At 43.5% G+C, this 20007-nt stretch overlaps 1 pseudogene; it reads right to left on the reverse strand.

Moving 5' to 3' along the window:
* Positions 1-12846: 12846 nt before the first annotated feature.
* The window catches only part of LOC148142871 (uncharacterized), a 43560-nt pseudogene continuing 36399 nt past the window's right edge, over positions 12847-20007 (reverse strand).

Here is a 20007-nt window from a genome sequence, read left to right on the forward strand (position 1 = left end):
ATGAATAAAAGCAAGGGATTGCATTTTACTAAAACGAGGAAGGACAGGACTTGTATCGTTAAAACAGAGACCTGGGAGGGTTCAGATACATAGTTATGCAACCTGCAAAGAACTGGTAGACTGGATGGTTAAGAAGGCATTCAGCACCATTGCTACCCAGACCCACCCCCTTACTTCATATTTCTCATAGCTAATCCACCCTACCTTGCATATCCTGAACAATAAGGGTAATTTAGCATGGCCAATCCAGCCTAACCTACACCCTAATCTCAGAACTACCTTCTCAAGAATGTGATTTAAATGCACAACATTTCTAAGAAAAATGTCCATCTGACTCAACACTGGGACCCATACAGAATTCGCACCTATTGTTAGAAAAACTGTGCATTTGAATGACTTTCTTGCGAAGGTAATTAAAAACAAGTTCTGGAATTAACATGCCAAAGAGCAGAAACCCATTCTAAAAGATGAAAGATTTAATCTAAAATTGTTTAATATATCACATCTCCATGGCACTGGACTCCTTTGGCTATAAATGCCATGATCATGATCTCATTCTCCACAACCAACCTGATAAAAGAGTGGTGCTCCAAACGTTAGTGTTTCCAAATAAATCTGTTGGTTTATAACCTGGTGTTGTGAGATTTTTAACTTTGTCCAAGGAAACACGTGTTGTGGGACTGGTAACAGTTGTTATTTTGTGATCTGTTCCTCCTGAAATTTCTCCTCTGCGCAGGCACGGGTGAACAGTCTGTTTTTGTGCTTTGCGCGAGATCAGGCTAGCAGCTTTGAAATCCTTTAAAAGATAACTGTAGGTTAGCAATCGTATTTCGAGAATGGTACTTCCAGCTCTGGTAGTCCTGTTGGGTCACCAGAGAGGGATGGAGAGAAGATGTCACATCTAAAAAGCAAACGGAAAAGTTGTTTTGTTTGTTCCGTCAGTTGAGTTGGTTCTGCACTCCGATGAGACTGGAAACTGATTTTAATGGATCAGAATTGAACCCTACAATGGAACACCTTAAATTTCAAGAACGTTAAAAGGGCAAATCAAACTGTAACCTTGAAGAGAGATGCTTCCATTTCTAACCTTGGGTGATCCAAATGAGACATTGTTACTGATCACTCCATTTCAGAGTGCTGCTCTTTCATCAGGTGGTCGTGGACAGTAAGGTCATGATCACAGAATTTATAGCCAAAGGAGTCCACGGTCATGGAGATGTCCTTCACTAAACAATTTTAGATTAAATCTTTCATATTTTAGAATGGGCTTCTGTTCTTTGGTATGTTAATCCCAGAACTTGTTTCAAATTACCTTCAAGAATTTTACTTAAATGCAGAGCTTTTCGAACAACAATGTCAGTCTGACTCGATATTGGGACACAGACAGAATTCACACCTATTGTTAGAAAAGCTCTACATTTAAATGACATTCTGAAATGACTGATCTTTAACATTGAGAATAGTTACATTGATATATTCAGAAACATGGTGAAAGTCTGAAAGCATGTTCACTTTTTGAAAAGAGCTGCTGAAATCTTTCTGAAACTTGCATTGAAACGTGCGCAGTTAGCCCACAGCCCAAGACAGGCTGTAAAGGATGAATGGCCCAATCCTAGTTTTGTGAAATTGATTCTGACTATGTAGAAATAGAGTCACAGAGTTGTAGAGCACAGAAGCAAACCCTTCAGTCCAGACAACCAAATATCCTAAATTAATCTAGTGACCCATTTGCCAGCATTTGGTCCATAGCCCTCTGAATCTTTTCTATTCATGTCTCCAACCAGATGCATTTTTTTCTTCTTCAGCTAATTGAAGCTGGAGAAGCCTGAAATCTTTAAAGGATTTCCTGAAAAAAACTTTTATTCAAGATTTGGCTCAGTGGTGGATTTTCTAAAGCTTTGCTATTATAGTTTTCAATTTGTCAAAAAAACTTTGTTGTCCAAGGCAGAGTAAATATTCATTTAAGATATAATTGAGATATATACATTCTTTACAATGTTTTTCCATCATTACCAGTGATTGTCCATCATTTGGTACATTGAGCATCATCTTTTTGTGATTCAACAGATATGATTTGAAGTGAATTCTGCAAGATACTTTTGTATTTTATCTAACTTTGCTTTGTATGAAAGATTTCCTTTGTGACGTTTTAATTAAAATATCTCGATGAATAATAATGAAACAGCTAATTTATTCTGAAATTATTTCAATTAGTTGGTCGATTGCCAAATAATAGCTGCATAACTGTTGTAAATATTGACACCCAGGAAAGCTATTTTGTTTAATATATTTCCTTTGTAAAGATTTTATAAAATGATTGTATTTTCATATGAAATAAAATTTGCAGTGTTTTATTAAATGGTTGAAAGTAACTTTGCACTTAATTGCTCCATTTAGGATTAAACATAGATTATTTTTTATCAAAATCATTCACAATTTATGGTGAGTGTATTAACAAACAAATGTTGCCATTGAATTGCCTCAAACACAATTTGAAATTCTTGAATGAGTTGAATAAGGGGTACACTGTGAATATTTATTGTGCATTTTTGAAATTCTCTGCACCGCCATTGCATTTGGTTAAACAAGATATGTAACCCTCCTCATAACTTTGTATTTCTTTGATATTTCATTTGCTATTGCCCAAATAACTTCATCAAATGCCAAAACGTGTTTTAAGCTGTGAATTTTCGGTCTGGTAATGTCATTCAGTTGTGAACAATCTGAAGATTAATTTAAATACATATAAAAATGTCAAAGAGATTGTGATAATAGAAAGTCAACATGTCGAATTGCCAATGAAATGTAAACCAAGGCTGCTCTTAATTTGGTACAGACTAAATTGCAATCAAAATGATAAGAATAAGTAGAAATAACAGCATTGTGCACAAACTGTTTGTAGTGAGTTCAGAATTTTTCTGATCATTTAATTCTGACACATGCAGTGTGCAGCACTTATTTGTTCATGGAATGTGAGCAGCACTGGCAGAGCCAGTATTTTTCATCATCCCCTCTTTCCCTTGAAAACTTGACTGCTAAGCACCCATATGAATATTGGGTGAGGACACAATGAGGTTGAGTTGCAAGGCCTACTGTGGCATAACAAATTGTACTGGCTCAGACTGCACCCTGACAAGACAGATTTTTGGGAGGAGAACAAAAATTGGAATTCCTACTTAAATATTGATGCTCCCATTTCTATCTCTCAAAAAGATATTGTTTGCTCCATAAATTTGTAATGGCTCTTTTGTTGAATTATTTTCCTGCATCCGCATATATCTGGAATCATTTTCTTTTCAAGAATTTTGTATTAATGTTTGCCACTTACTGCTGCCATCATCCATTCAAGATCATTCCAAATCTTAATAACTTGCTTATTTTCTTAAAAATTAAATCTTACCCCCCCCCCCCCCCCCCGCTCCTTCTCCCCCACACCCCAGCCCAAATCCCTTTTCTTATAAAGTGGCTGCACTATTTCGAACATGGTCACGCTTTCTAAATATTACCATGTACATTAAATTATGAGATTTCAATGTGTCTTTTTAAATATAAAAATGCCCCTTCAAATGTAGTTATGCCCTTTAAATGTGTTATGTTCCTCTAAGCGCAATCTTGCCCCTCGATAATGTATCTTAACCCCTTTAGATATGACTGTCTCTTAAAGGGTCATTTCTATTTATAAATAGGGCAACGTCTCTTCGAAATGTAGACTCAATTAGATATGACTGCGTCATTTTGCATATTAAGATATCCCTTTGAATGTAATTTTGTCCATTTCAATCTATTTGCAGAAATAGCCCATTAAATCTCCACGTCCCTTTTAAAATGCAGATTTCCCGCTTCAGGTAGCAGCAGTTGTAGCGCGAGGTGGCTGTTGCTTGGTGACGGTGAGGATCCCCGGCCCGGACTATCCCCCCTGAGCTGACGTCACGCGAAGGCGGTTGGGAGGAGAAGGCGCTCGAGTGGCTGTGAGGAAAATGGCGCCGTGCGGCCCGGGGCAGACACCCGTCACTGGGCACCGCCGCCTTCCTGGCGCAGCTGCTGTGTCACGGCCACACCGGCCGGCTGTACAGCAGGCAGGAGCCGGTGAGCATTCTGGAGGCGGATGTTCCTCAGTCATTGAAGGGGTAGGACCTGTTGAGAATGGTTAGTGAAGTGTGTGGTGTACTGAGCCTTATTAACATGGCTATAGTTTGTAATTTGTCACAGTATACATTTTATTATTTAGAATGGTAGAGATGTACAGCACGGAAACAGACCGTTCGGTCCAACCCGTCCTTCCAACCAGATATCCTAAATTAATCCGGTCCCACTTGCCAGCACTTGGCTCATGCCTCTAAGCCCTTCCTAAACGTATACCCATCCAGAGACCTTTTAAGTGCTTTAATTGTAGCAGCCTCCACCACTTCCTCTGGCAGCACATTCCATTCACGCACCACCCTCTGCATGGAAACGTTGCCCCTTAGGTACCTTTTATATCTTTCTGCTCTCACCCTGAACCTAGGCCCTCTAGTGCAAACCTTCACCCCCTACACTAGGGAGAAGACAAAAGAAAGTTGAGCAGCCAGACAAGACGGAAAAGCCACAAAATATCGAACCAGATGGGGAAAAAAGTTGTGGTTCTATCTTTTTTTTCCTATTGGCATTTGGACACTTCAAAATCTGTCAATAATGCCAGCATCACCACTGAGCATATTGCATACGTTCCTCTGTGTCAACAAGCATTGCACATGTTCCTTGCTTTGGGTGTCACCCTTGTTCAGGACTGGGGGTGGGTGTTGGGAGAGCTGCAGAACAAAGGTGTGCTGGGAGCAGGGTGGTGAATTGGGGATAGGTGGAGACAAGTAGAAGGTACAAACTGGTTGGTCACTGGGAGGAAGGAATCTGGTTGGGGGCAGGGAGGGGTGAGGAGGACCCTGGGAAGGGATTTGAGGAGTGGGGAAGGAGGTTATTTGAAATTGGAGAACTCTGAGTCCTCCAGGCTGTAGGCTGCCCAGGTGGAAGATGTTGTGGTGTTCCTCCAATTTGTGGTTTGGTTTGTTGTGGCAATGGAGGCGGCCTAAGATGGGGTCATGTCAGAAAGGGAGTGGGAAGGGGAATTAAAATGGGTGGTGATTGGGAGGTCCGGTCGGCCTCTGTAGACCCAGCTGTGACGCTCGGCGAACCGTTCCCCACGTTTACCCTCTGTCTCCCGAATACCACAATTGGCAAACACATGGCAAATACAGTACCCCAATGTGAAGTTAGAGCCTTTGCTGTGTTTAAAAAAAAAGCAGAAAAGAGATGCATTGTTTAAATGGTGACATATTGGGATATGGAGAAAGTGAGGACAGCAGATGCTGGAGATCAGAATCGAAAGGTGTGGTGCTGGAAATGCTCAGTCAACACTCGATGAGCAGGAGAGTTGACGTTTCGGGCACAGGCCCTTCATCAGGAATGACGTGTAGATGTACAAAGGGGCCTCAGCGTCCTTCTACAACAGTCAATGCCAGTTGTCAGGTGCAGCGAGCAATGCAAGTGGTATATTAGCAAGTGGAAATGAGTTCAGAAGTCTGCAGTTAGGGGATCATTGAATATATTCAAGGCTGAGTTCATCTGATTTTTGAACAACAAAGAGGAGGATGTTTAGGGGGGGAAGGTGAGAAAATGGCTTTTAAGACCAGTACAGAATAGTTACAGAGTCATACAGCATAGAAACAGACCCTTCAGTCCAATTAATCCATGCTGACTATGTTCTCAAACTGAACTAGTCATACCTGCCTGTGTTTAGCCCATATCCCTCTGAACCTTTCCTCATGTACTTATCCAAATCTTTTAAATGTTGTTACTGTACCTGCATCCACCCCTGTGTCGGGATGTTCATTCCACACACAAACCCCTCTTTAAAAAAATAATGCTGCCCCTCAAGTCTTTTTAAAAATCTTTCTCCTCTCACCTTCAAAGTTTGCTCTCTAATCTTAAAATCCCTGCCCGTGGGGATTGACACCCACCATTCACCTTATTTACCCCCCTCATGATTTTATAAATCTCTAAGGTTACCTGTCAACCTCCTGTGCTCCAGTGAGAAAAGTCCCAGCCTATCCACCTAGATGTAGGTAGATTAATATCCAGTTATGTACGGGACTTTGGTGGAAAGTGGGAATTCACTGCACTGTCGGGATGAAACCCTACCCTATCCAGACATTTCTGCTGGTGGATGAGACTAGGCCACATAATTTGGAGAACTGGATTTCGGACAGAGATGAGGAGGAACTATTTTTCCTGGATAGTAGTCAATCTATGGAATTCTCTGCCCAAGGAAGCAGTAGAGACAGCCTCATTAAGTATATTGAAGACACAGTTGGTTAGGTTTTTGCACCGTAGGTTAATTAAGGATAGTTGGGATAATGCAGGGAGGAGGAGCTGAGACGATAGACAGTTTTACCAATATTTTAATGAATGGCGGAACAGGCTGGATGGGCCAAATGGCCTACTCCTGCTTCTATTACTATGAAACAATAACCCTGCATTTCCCATTGCTAACCCACCTAACCTGCACATCCCTGGACATGATGGGCAATTTTGCCTGGTCAATCCAAATCAAGGCTGGTGAGCAATGTAGTGATGTGGGAAATTAACATCAGAGAATGATAGAAAGGGACAAGGAGAGTAAATATACCAGCAATCAAAACTGGATTCTGAAGATCACAAAAATGGAAACAAAAAGTGGTGTTTCTGCATGTGTGCTGCACTGTAACAAAAGTAAATGAATTGCCTGCACACGTTGACGAGAATTATTATGATCTGAGACTCCTTACAGAAACATGGCTTCAGGATGACAAGGATTGGATCCTGAATATCGAGGTGGTAGTCAAATGGGAAGCTAGGTAAAGGTAGAGGGTTGCCACTGCTAATCAAAGCACTGACCACAGGGTAGTCTGGTGTCCGCTCTGATTTCAGGTCCTCATTTCTCTGTCCTCTGATCTCCCTGTTCCCACAGAATAAGATGTCAGTCTATTCTCAGTTCTACTGGATTTCTGCTGAAGCTTTGACCCCCACCCCCTCTTTGACTGACTTTACACCTTCTGGAACAATAAAATATTCAGTCAGTCAATCAAAGCCCAATGCACAATCTCCCAGTCTCCCAACCAACCAGACACAAAAGTGTAGTCATAGCAGGGAATCAAACAAGAAAAATGAAACAACATGAGAAACAAATAGGTGCTAGTGCTTAATGTCTGTTCATTAGGAAGCAAACCAGAAATAGGACTCTCCCAGGATTCTGATTGTGCCCAACTTGAGGATCCTCTCTCCCTTACATCGAACTGTTAGTACCCAGCTATGATTTACAATATTTACACCAGAAATGAAGCATCTTATCAAATAGAGATAGACACGTACAGCATGGAAGTAGACTTTCTCTCTCTCTCGCGCACGTACACACAAGTCCATGGGGGTGAAGTTTTATTTGCAGATACATCCTATTTTGCTTAAAAATGCACAATCTGCAGGCAGTCAATACGTATAATATTTTGTAAATTTGACTTTGGAAATAGAATCAGTTTGATTCAAGGTTTGAACTCTGACCTCACACATTTAATGCATTGTCTGAACTGAGATGTCATCTTTTGTTACAAAACCTTAAGTTATGTTGAGAAGTGCCTTACAGGAAGTTGTAAATTTACATATTAATGATGCCTGCAACCCATTTGAAAAGATGAAAGACTTAACAATCCAGGTTTGTTCAATATATCATTTCAGTGGCAGGACACTGCAATGTTTTTCCATAAATTCTGTCCCTTATGATCTTATTCTCCACAACCACTTGATGAAAGAGTTTCGTGCTGAAAGCCAGTGCTTCCAAATAGCTTGGTGTTATGTGATTTTTAACTTTGTCCAGGTTAGGGTGGATTGGCCATGCTCAAATTACCCATAGTGCCCAGGGATGTCCAGGTTAGGTGCATGAGTCAGGGGTGAATGTAGAGAAATGGGGGTAGGGGAGTTACTTTCTGGAGGGTCGGGTGGACTTGTTGGGTCGAGTAACCTGCTTCCAAACTGTGGGGATTCTCTGAAGAAAGAGATTTCTGCAAACTTGCAGGGCAGCACAGGTGTCTCCATGTGAGTTTGTGCGTGAGTGTGTTTTTGCATGTGTGCTTGCTTGGTGAAGTGAGTGTTATGGAGTATCAGCCTGTGCGAGGGTGAGTATTGGGGATGTGCGTGTGCCAGAGAGTATGTGCATAAGAGAAGTGTGGATAAAAGCCAGGGGTTGCATTTTGCTAAAACAAGGAAGGGCAAGAGGGTCTGCAGAGGCTGGCCAGATGTCCCAGTCACCACCTATTTTAATTCCTCTTCCCTCTCCCTTTCTGACATGACCAGCTTTGGCCTCCTTCATTGCCACAACGATCCAATCCACAAATTGGAGGAACAACACCTCATCTTCCACCTGGAGTTGTCTAATTTCTCCCCTCCCATCCCCCAACTCCCTTCATGGCCTCTGCCCCTCCCATTCACTCTTCCCTGCCACCAACCAGATTCCTTCCTCCCATCGACCATCAGGTTGTACCCTCTGTCTTCACCAATCCCCACTTCAACACCTTGCCCCCAGCACCCCTTTATCTGCATCTTGTTCTACACCCATCCGGCAGAAGGATTACACCTGAAACGTCGACTTCTCCACCTCCTGATGCTGCCTGGCTTGCTGTGTTCTTCCAGCCTCCTGACTGTCTATATTGTCAATCGAGACACAGACCTGGACCAACTGTTCCAGAGTCTGTCCCCTCCCTGGATTCACTCCCTTTCCATTCAGTTGCTGAAAGTCAACAATTGAACCCCAGAATTAAAATATAAATTGAAAAAGTGGGTGAGAAAAGAGAGTATTTTACTCACAGATGTTGGACAGAGGAAGAAAGTTGCAGTCTGGGGTGAAGCTCAATCTTCATTCAGAGAGAGGAGCAGCATCTGTAATCAAATAGACAGAGTCATAGATGTACAGCATAGAAACAGACCCTTCACTCGAACCTGTCCCACTTGCCAGCACCTGACCCATATCCCTCCAAACCCTTCCTATTCATAAACCCATCCAGATGCCTTTTAAATGTTGCAATTGTACGAGTGTCCACCACTTCCTCTGGCAGCTTACTCCTTAAATGCACCACACTCTGCGTGGAAAAGTTGCCCCTCAGAATTCTTATATCTTTCCCCTCTCACTGAAAACCTATGTCTCTAGTCCCCACCCCTCCGCCACTGACTCCAGGGAAACGACCTTGTCTATTTATCCTATCCTTGCTCTTCATAATTTTATAAACCTCTATAAGCCTCTGACCCTCCAGATAAAATATCCCTGGGCTACTCAGCCTTTCCTTGTAGCTGAAACCCTCCAACTCTGGCAACAGCCTTGTAAATCTTTTCTGATCCTTTTCAAAGTTTCACAACACCTTTCCGATAGAAAGGAGACAAGAGGTGGATGCAGCATTCCAAATGTGGCTTAACCAATGTCCTGCAAGTCACAACGTGACCTCCCAACTCCCATACTCAATGCTGTGACCAATAATGGAAAGTATACCAAACACTGCCTTCACTATTCTGTCTACCCGAGACTCCATTTTCAATGAAATATGAACCTGCACTTCAAGGTCTCTTTATTCTGCAACACTCCCCTGTCAGTCCTGCCTGGATTGCTTGACCAAAATGTATTTCTCTAAATTAAACTCCATCTCCCACTGGCCTAGCTGATCAATTCTAATTTATAGTGAACTCTTTTTCTTTCCTTCCACAGAAGCTGAAAGTCTCCATTCCTTCATACTCTCCCTTGATGCTGTTGTGCTTTTACAATACCACACTCTGATCTTCAGCATCTGCAGTAGTCGTTTTTCCAACATTTCCAGAGTCTGCCCCCCCTCCCCCCGATTCACTCTCTTCCGTTTCAGTTGCTGCAAGTCAACAACTGAAGCCCCGAATGAAAAATAAATGGAAAAAGAGGGTGAGAAAAGAGTGCCATACTCTCAGATGTTGGACAAAGGAAGGAAGTTAGTCTGGGGTGAAGCTCAATCTTCATTTAGAGAGAGAGGAACAGCAGCAGCTTCAGAAGGACATGGTCCACCTTCCACATTCAGGCAGTAGGGGGGGCTCTGATTGGCAGGAGGATAAGTTTCCTTCCAGTCTGCCAATGCTCCCCATTGGTCCATGAAGGTCGCGAGCCGTTTCCGGGGACAGTGATGAGCATGCAGTTTTTGCTGACACCGGCTAACCCGCACAGACCTTGCTGACACCGAGGAGCATGTGAAGTATGTTCTGGAGATGTTGCTGTTACTGACAGATTTTAAGTGGTCAAATGCCAATAGGGAAAAAAAAGAGTAGAGCCACAATTGTGTTCTCCTGTAGCTTGACGTAACCGTACATGCTTGTCGCTATTTTTGCTATTTGTCTTACCGACACCACTCATGATTTTCTAAGTCTCAATAAGGTCACCCCTCAACCTGCTGCACTCCATTGAAAAAAGTCCCAGTCTCTCCTTATAACTCAATCCCTCCAGTCCTGGCAACATCCTGGAAAATGTTTTCCAAACCCCCCCCAATAGTATTCTTCCTATTACAGGGTGACCAGAACTGTACTCAGTACTCAAAGTGGCTTCACCAACATCCTGGACATCCTCAACATGATGTCCCAAATCCTATCTCAACGGTGTGAACAATGAAGGCAATGCTGCTAAATGCCTTCTTAACCATCCTGTGTCCCAGCAATGCACCTTTCAAGAACAATGTACCTGAAAGCCACCATGGCTCTCTGTTCTACACGACCCAGTGCCCTACCATTACCTGTACAAGTCCTGCCCTTGTTTTAGCAAAATGCAACCCCTCGCTTTTATCCACAACTCTGTCATAAATATGCTGTCTCTCAGACACACACACATACGCACCACCCACCCCAGCCAAAATACTCACCCTCTTACAGACGTATACTCCAATCACACTCACACTTTACCAAGCATTCGGGGCAAACATATATATACACACACACGCAGATAATAGTCTATGGGGTGAATTTGCATTTGTAGATACATTGTGCACTTTTCGAGCAAAATACAATCTGCAGGCAGTTAATCCATGTAATATTTTATAAATTCCTACTTTGGAAATAGAACCAGTCTGATTTCAAGCAAGAGTGGGATACAGACAGACTTGAACCTCACACTTTTCATGCATTATATGAGCTGAGAGGTCACCTATTTTTATAAAACATTTGAGAATGGGGACTTAAAAGTAGTTCTGGGGTTTACATATGAATGAACTGAAACCTGCAACCCATTCTAAAAGATGAAAGACTTACTATCATTCTAGGTTTGTTCAATATATCCCATCAGTTGCACGACACAGTGATCTTTTGCTATAAATTGTGTCTTATGATCCTATTCTACAGCTACCCGATGAAGAGCAGCGCTCTGAAAGCGCGTGCTTCCAGATAAACCTATTGGACTATAACTGGTGTTGTGTTTTTAACTTTGTCTATCCCAGTCCAACACTGGCTCCTCCACATCATTTCTAGTGGAGACAGCCCATACCTCCCGGTGCTGTCTGTGAACATTATGATGCCGATGAAATGACACAGTAACCGCACTCCTGAAAAATTTACAATTTCAAATGATATTAGCTAGCCATTCACTGCTCCATCTGATACATGACATTGGAAACTTAGTGCAGGAGGCTGAAAGAAATGAGCAGCTTTAACACAAAAACCTCTTGGAGGTCAAAGCTTTCAACTGTACCATTCAAAATCAGAGACAATTACACAGAGTGGTGAACTTAGCCCAGACAATCACAAAGGTCAACCTCCCATCTATATAATCCATCTATCAGGCCCAATGTCAAGGAAAGGCCGCCAGCATTCTCAAAGACCCATCACAGCCGGGCAATGTTTTTCTTCAACCTCTACCATCGGGGTGGATAGTACAGAAACCTGAACACATGCACCAGCCGGTTTTGAAACAGTTCCTACCACACTGTCATTAGAATACTGAATGGACTCACAAACTCTTAACATTCACCTGGACTTTTGTTTTTGCAGCTGTTTATTTATTATTTACATATCTTTGCTACTTAACTCTGATCTGCCTGTACTGCTCACAAGACAAAGCTTTTCACTGTATCGCGGCGCACGTGACAATAAATTAATTCAATGAGAGTCTGAGCCCTTCAGTAAATTCAGGTAACCTTTACTGCGACCCAACTTTGTTACAACTGCAGATCCCCCCCAGCAAAAAAGGTGTTGAGAATGTAGCTTTTTCTTTTAAACAGCTCAAGGCCCAAGTGCTCACACTCCTCCCACCCCCCACTTTCTTTACTATTGGTCAGCACCAAGCTATCCCTTTGTAATTGGATCCTTGGTACAGCCTTAACCTGTATTGCCTCACTCAGCAATTTCAACCCACACCCTCTATCCAAGTACATTTACAGCAGGAAGGGCCTGTACACAACTGTGTGTGCAGCTGAAGCTTTAGCCATGAAGAAACCCGAGGAATCCCTCCCTGTGGAGAAACCGTGGAAGTGTGGCAACTGCGGGAAAGGCTTCTGTTTCCCATCTGTGTTGGAGACTCATTGGCACAGTCACACCGGGGAGAGGCCGTTCTCCTGCCCTGACGGAGTGAATCCTTTCCCACAACGGCAGTTTCCTTCCCTAAAAAGGACATGAGTGAATCAGATGGGGGTTTTCTCCAGCTCCCCCCACCCATGAAAACAGTTTCATCATTAGATTCTGAACCCAGATTTCTGACCAAATTCCAATTCCGCCATCTGACTCAGCGGGATTCGAACCCAGGAGTCTCCGGAACTGGGTTGATAATCCAGTCAATAACGGTACTGTTTCATCGCTCCTTTAATCCCCTGGCGATGGCACATGAACTCTCTGGTGCCTCCGCAGGTGGGAGGAGCGGGTGAAGCCTTTCTCAAAGTGAAAGCAGTTGAATGGCCTCTCCCTGGTGTGGACCCACCGGTGTTTCAGCAGGTTCGAGGAATCGCCGAAGGCCTTCCCACACTCGGGGCAACTGAAGGGCCTCTCCCCCGTGTGGACCCGCTGGTGTTTCAGCCTGTCTGAAGAATGGCTGAAGGCCTTCCCACACTTGGTGCAGGAGAAGGGCCTCTCCCCTGTGTGGACCCGCTGGTGGGTCAGTAGGTTGGAAGCCCAGATAAAGCCCTTCCTACCCATGGGGCAACTGAATGGCCTCTCCCTTGTGTGGACCCACTGGTGCCTCAGCAGGGCAGAGGCCTGGGTAAAGCCCTTTCTGCACGCGGGGCAGGTGAACGGCCTCTCCCCCGTGTGGACCCGCTGGTGAGTCAGTAGGTTGGAGGAATTGACGAAGCCCTTCTCACACTCAGGGCAGGAGAACGGCCTCTCCCTGGTGTGACTGTGCCGATGAGTCTCCAATACAGACAGGAAACAGAAGCCTTTCCCGCAGTTGCCACACTTCCACGGTTTCTCCACAGGGCAGGACTCCTTGGGTTTCTTCATGGCTAAAGCTTCAGCTGCACACAAAGTTGTGTACAGGCCCTTCCTGCTGTAAATTCCACTTTCCAGGCCCGTATAATCTGTTTCAGGCTGCACACTCAGTGCGCTGCAACAGTAGGGTCTCTCATCCAGTCCCACTGATACTGAAAACGCACTCAAGCAGGAACCAAAAGCTTTGCTCCTTCTCATAGATCCATAGTTGAAAATTGTTGCGGTCTCAATGACTGTCAGACATTGACATCAAAGTGAGGATTGAAGACACTGGATAGTCAGAGTCGGAAAGTGCGGCACTGGCAAAACACAGCAGGTCAGGCAGCATCTGAGCAGCAGCAAAGTCTGTTTCGGGCATAAGCTCTTCATCTGCTGCTGTTGAAATTTCCGTCTTCAGATCTTCAAATACTCTGTTAAAAGAGATTGCAAAAGTCGTCACTATCAGTCCAGGCTAGAAATTCAGAACAAGGAATTTTACTTGCCGTTGAACATTCTTTTCTTTTGTTATTTCATAAATTTGAAAGCACCATCCCATTCTCTCTCCCCTTCTGTTCTCACTCTGCTCTAACTAATTCTCCTGAAGGTGCTGATTCAGTATCTTACAGGGGCAGAAAAGCAAAAACGTCAGGACTGACATCACTGAATTTTGGATAACTCCACCTGAAAGTTAATATCTTTCACAACAACATTGGGATATTGCCGAGAGTGAGCAGGTCTGATTTTGGGGAGTAAAACAAGTGCAAATTCAGGTTGAACTTGCAATACAGCTTCTTGAGAAAAAAAAGACACAAAATGGTTAACATCCCGGGAAGTGGGAGTGGAATGAGATATTAAGGCTTTGACACCGACACCAGAGAGAGACTGAACATACAGACGTGGCAAATATCTAGTGGAAAGCCAGAGTCAGAGATATACAGCACAGAAACATTCCCCTCGGTCCAACTTGTCCATGCCGACCAGATATCCCAAATTAATATCGCCCCGTTTGCTAGCACATGGCCTCTATTCCTCTGTACCCTTCCAATTCATATACCCATCCAGATGCCTTTTAAATGCTGTAATTGTACCAGCCTCCACCACTTTCTCTGGTAGCTCATTCGTTGCAAGCACCACCCTCTGAATGAAAAAGATGCCCAAGGTCCCTTTTAAATCTGCACCCCCATCCCACAGCCCTCACCCTGAACCTGTTACCCTCTAGCTCTGGACTCTCCCATCCCAAGGAAAAGGCCTTGTCTATTTACCCTATCCATGCCTCTCATGATTTTATAAACATCTATAAGGTCACCTCTCAGCCTCCGGCGTGCAAGGGGAAATAGCCCCAGTCTGTTTGGCCTCTCGCTATCACTCAAACCCCCTGGCTACATCATTGTAAATCTTTTCTGAACCCTTTTCAGCTTCACAACATCTTTCCAATAGGAGGGAGACCCGAATTGCACACAATCTCCCAAAAATTGCAATGGTTCTGTTGGCCAATGGCAATTTAATTCCAAAATGTTAATTCCTTCATGAGAAGGGAATAATTAGCAATGTAGCTGTGAGAGGTCCCTTGAGGAAGAGTGAAGAACTGAATGAGAATTTTCCATTACGATGGAGATCAACAGAATTGATACTGAGACTGGGGACTTAAATCTAAAGCAAGGAAATTACAGGCACAAACAGGCTGCAACAAACGAGGGAACATTATTGAAAGAAATGACAAACATTTAGATAGCACCTGGAGCAACTGCAATCATTGTTCCATCCTGTCTGAAAAATAAAACACAAAAGGTGGCCCAGCCACCGCTAACAAGGGATATTATGGGCAGGACTGGATCCAAAGAAGTGGCATACAAATTAGCTAAAAAAAAAGCAGCTAATCTGAAGACTGGGAGCAGTTCAGGTTTCAACAAAAGGATTGATTAAAAGGGGAAAATGGGGTATGTGAAGAGGGAAAAAAAGGATTGGTGAAAACAGTTACAATTAGAAACCGGCAAAGTTCTCATGTGGAACAAAGATGGCAGACCAATTAACCACATATGTTGCTTATATAATCACAAAAGGAGGGCACAAGTAACGTCCCCAAAATGTTGGGGAACACATGGTCCATTGAGAGCAGAACTGAAGGAACTGAGTAGTCGTAGGGAAATGGTGTTGGAGAAATTGATGGGATTAAAGTTTACAAATCCCCAACACCTGGTAATCCACACCCCAGACTATGGCCCGAGATGCATCATGCAGTTGTCCAATTTAGGCTAATCTTAGCAGGACTTCAACACATAATGATAAGGTGTTTGGGAGTATTGCTTAACAAAGAGAACTTGGAGTCTAGGTTCATAGCTTCTTAAAAATACATTAGGAAGTGCGGTGGAGATGGTGGATTCATTAGTTATAATATTCCAAAGTTCTCTAGACGTGAGAAAGATTCATTGAGTTTATTTAAGACTGAGATAGGTAGGTTGTTGATTGTCAAGGTGATCAAAGGTTATGGGGAGAAAGTGGGAGAATGGGGTTGAGAAACCAGTCAACCATGGTGGAGCAGACTCGATGGGCTGAATGGCCGCATTTCTACTCCTATATCATATGGTACCAGTGGATTTGAAAAATGCTAATGTAACACCTGTATTCAAAAAGGGAGGGAGGCAACATGTGGGAAATTGCAGACCAGTTAGTTTAACACCTGCTGGTAGAATCAATTATCAAGGAAGCAATATCAGAACGTTTTGAAAGTCAAAACTCCATCCATCAGAGTCAGCATGGTTTTATGAAGGGCAAATCAGATTTGACTAAGTTCTTCAAAGATGTAACAAGCAAAGTGGATAATGGTGACCCTGTAGATGTAATATATCTGGCCTTTCAGAAGGCATTTGCTGAAGTGCCACACAAAAAGTTAATTCACAGGTGGGATCATATGGGATTAGGGGTAATTTATCAGCTTCAATAGGTGACTGGCTGATCGGCAGAAGACAGACAGTCTGAATCTGTGTCTTTTTTTCTGGATGGCAAGATGTAACTAGTCAGGTGCCACAGGGTTGGGCCCTTGGGCCCCAGCTATTTACAGTCCACATTAGCGACTTGGATACAGGGATAAAAGGCTCTTTTGCCAAATTTGTAAATGACACAAAAATAGGCGGGACGGTAAATTGCAATGAGGAAATAAGAACCTTACAAATAGATATAGATAGGTTAGGAGAGTGGGCCCAAATGTGACAGATGGAGTTTAAGGTGGATAAGTGTGAGTTCATGCATTTTGGTCAAAAAAAAGAGGTGACCTACTGTCTAAATGGGGAGAGACTTTGGGGTGCTCTGGTGCAGAGGGATCTGGGTATCCTCATTAATGAGTCACAGAAACCTAGCATGCAGGTATAGTAGATCAGAAAGAAAGTGAATGCAATGTTGGCTTTGATAGCTAAAGGAATAGAATACAAAAGGTAAGGAAATGTTGCTGCAACTATACATGGCATTGCTGAGGCCGGACCTGGAGGATTGTGCCCAGTTTTAGACCCTTATTTCCCTTTATATGGTTATGGTAGGGGATTTAACTGTCCAAACATAGACCAGGACTGCCATAGGTTTAAGGATTTTGTTGGAGAGGAATTTAAGTGTGTACAAGAAAATTTCTGATTCAGTATGTGGATGTACCTACTAGGCAAGGTGCAAAACTTGACTTACTCTTGGGAAATAAGGCAGGACAGGTGACAGAGGTGTCAGTGGGGGAGCACTTTGGGTCAGCAACCATAATTCTGTAGGTTTTAAAATAGTGATGGAAAAGGATAGACCAGATCTAAAAGTTGAAGTTCTAAATTGGAGGAAGCCTAATTCTGACAGTATTAGGCAAGAACTTTCAAAAGCTAATTGGGGCAGATGTTCGCAGGTAAAGGGACGGCTGGAAAATGGGAAGCCTTCAGAAATGAGATAATGAGGAGACCCGAGATGGTATATTCCTGTTGGGGTGAAAGGAAAGTCTGATAGGTGTAGGGAATGCTGGATGACTAGAGAAATTGAGGGTTTGATTCAAAAAATGAAGGAAGCTTATGTCAGGTATAGACAGGATAGATCGAGTGAATTCTTAGAAGAGTATAAAGGTACAAAGTATAAACAAGTATACTTAAGAGAGAAATCAGGAGGGCAAAAAGGGGACATGAGATAGCTTTGGAAAATAGGGTGAAGGAGAATCAAAAGGATTTTTACAAATACATTAAGGACAAGAGGGTAACTAGGGAGAGAATGGGGCACCTCAAAGATCAGCAAGGTGGATTGTGTGTGGAACCGCAGAAAATGGGGGAGATACTAAATGAGTATTTTGCATCAGTATTTACTGTGGAAAAGGTTATGGAAGATATAGACTGTAGGTGGTGACATCTTGAAAAATGTCCATATTACAGAGATGGTGGTGCTGGATGTCTCGAAACACAAAGGTGGATAAATACCTAGGACCTTATCAGGTGCCCCTAGAACTCTGGGAAGCTAGGGAAGTGATTGCTGGGCCCCTTGCTGAGATATCTGTAAATCAATAGTCACAGGAGAGGTACCAGAAGTCCAGAGGTTGGTTAACTTCTGAACTAAATTTTTCTTGCTAATGTACCATTGCCTTGCTGATTGCTTGTTGCTCCTGTCTGACAACTGGCATTGACTGGTGTAAGAGGACGCTGAGGCCCCTTTGTATGTCCATTCCTGATGAAAGACCCATGCCCAAATCGGCGACTCTCCTGCTCCTCCGTTGCTGTCTGACCTGCTGTTTTTCCAGCACCACATTTTTCGACTCTGATCTCCAGTTCTCACTTTATCCACATCCCAATATATCACCATTTAAATAATGCACCTCCTTTCTGCTTTTTTTTGGCAGCAAATGCTATAACTTCACATTGTGGTACTGTATTTGCCATGTGTTTGTCAACTGTGGACTTCTCTACATCGGGGAGACCAAGAGTAAACTTGAGGAACGGTTCGCCGAGCATCGCAGCCGGGTCCGCAGAGACTGACTGGTCCTCCCAGTCACCACCCATTTTAATGCCTCATCTACAGTTCCCCCTACACTCTCCCCCACCGCCCACTCCGCCACGAAGAAGGTTTACACCCAAAACATTGACTTGTCCACCCCCTTATACTGCCTGGCTTAGTGTGTTCTTGCAGTCTCCTGCCGATGTATTTTGCCAATTGAGACACAGACCTGGACCAACTTTTCCAGAGTATGTCTCTGCCTGGATTCACTCCTTTTCCTTTCAGTTACTGCAAACCAACAACTGACCCCCAAATTGAAAAAAAGTGAAATGGTAAAAGTGGGTGAGAAAAGAGACTACCATACACACAGATGTTGGACGGAGAAAGGAGGTTGGAGTCTGGGGTGAAGCTCAATCTAAATTCCAAAGAGAGGAGCACGACCAGCAGCTTCAGAAGCTCGTGGTCCAACTTCCGCATTCAGACAATGCGGTGGCTCTGATTGGCAGGAAGACCAAGCGCCTTCTGGTCCTCCAGGGCTCCCGATTGGTCCATCAAAAACAGGTCGCACGCCTTTCGTTTGGGCAGCGATGAGCATGCGCACTGCGTTGCTGACACCAGCAAATATTGGCAATATACTCTTGTGGGGTTCCAGTTTTACGGCCAGATTTTAAGTGTCCAAATGCAAATAGGAAAACAAAGGTAGTGCAACAATTTTGTTCCCCCGTGGCTCGACATTTTATTGCTTTTGCATTTTGTCTGGCTGATCAACTTTTGTATGTCTTTTCCGCATGTTTGGGGGAGGGGAGGGGAGGGGAGTCCAGAACTGGAGGGCATAGGTTGAGGATGAGAGGGGAAAGATTTCTGAGGATCTTAAGGGCCAACCTTTTTGCACAAAGGGTGGTATGTGTATGCAATGAAGTGGTGGAGGCTGGTACAGTTACAATATTTAAAATGCATTCTCATAGGGCTATGAATAGGAAGGATTCAGAGGGAAATGGGCCAAATGCTGGCAAATGGGTCACTAGATTAATTTAGTTTGTTTCTGTGCTATACAAATCTATAACTCTATTTTGACATAGTCAGAACCAATTTCATGAGACTAAGAATAGGCCATTCACCCCTTACAGCCTGTCCTCAGCTGTGGCCTAACTGCGCCTATTTCAATGCTAGTTTCAGAAGATTTCAGCAGCTCTTAAAAATTGAACATGCTTTCAGACTTTAATGATGTTTCTGAATGTATCATTTTAGCTATTCTCAATTTTAAAGATCGGCCATTTGTCACCCGTCCTGTCTCCTAGTTGAGTCATCACCATCTATTCTCTCTCTCTTCTGAAAAGGCCTTGATACAGTAATCAAAGAGGGCTCGAGGCATGAGAAAGGATGGGGAGAAAAGAGAGAGAATGGATGAGAGGGCAGAGGGTGGTGTGTAGAGAAACAGAAAATGGACAGAAACAGAGGGTGAGGTTAGAGAAAGATTGGGGGAGCAGAGGTTGGTGGGAGGGGGGAAAGAGAAAAACTTGCAGGGCAAAGGGTAGGGGGCAAAGTGAGAGAATGGACAGCAGAGAATAGTGGAGGGGGCCAAGAGAGAATGGGGTACAGAGCATTGTGGGGTAGAGAAAGAGT

The sequence above is a fragment of the Chiloscyllium plagiosum genome, unplaced genomic scaffold (genome assembly GCF_037043375.1).
Source record: "Chiloscyllium plagiosum isolate Xiang-an unplaced genomic scaffold, Cpla_swu_hap1 HiC_scaffold_27, whole genome shotgun sequence".
NCBI lineage: Eukaryota > Metazoa > Chordata > Chondrichthyes > Orectolobiformes > Hemiscylliidae > Chiloscyllium > Chiloscyllium plagiosum.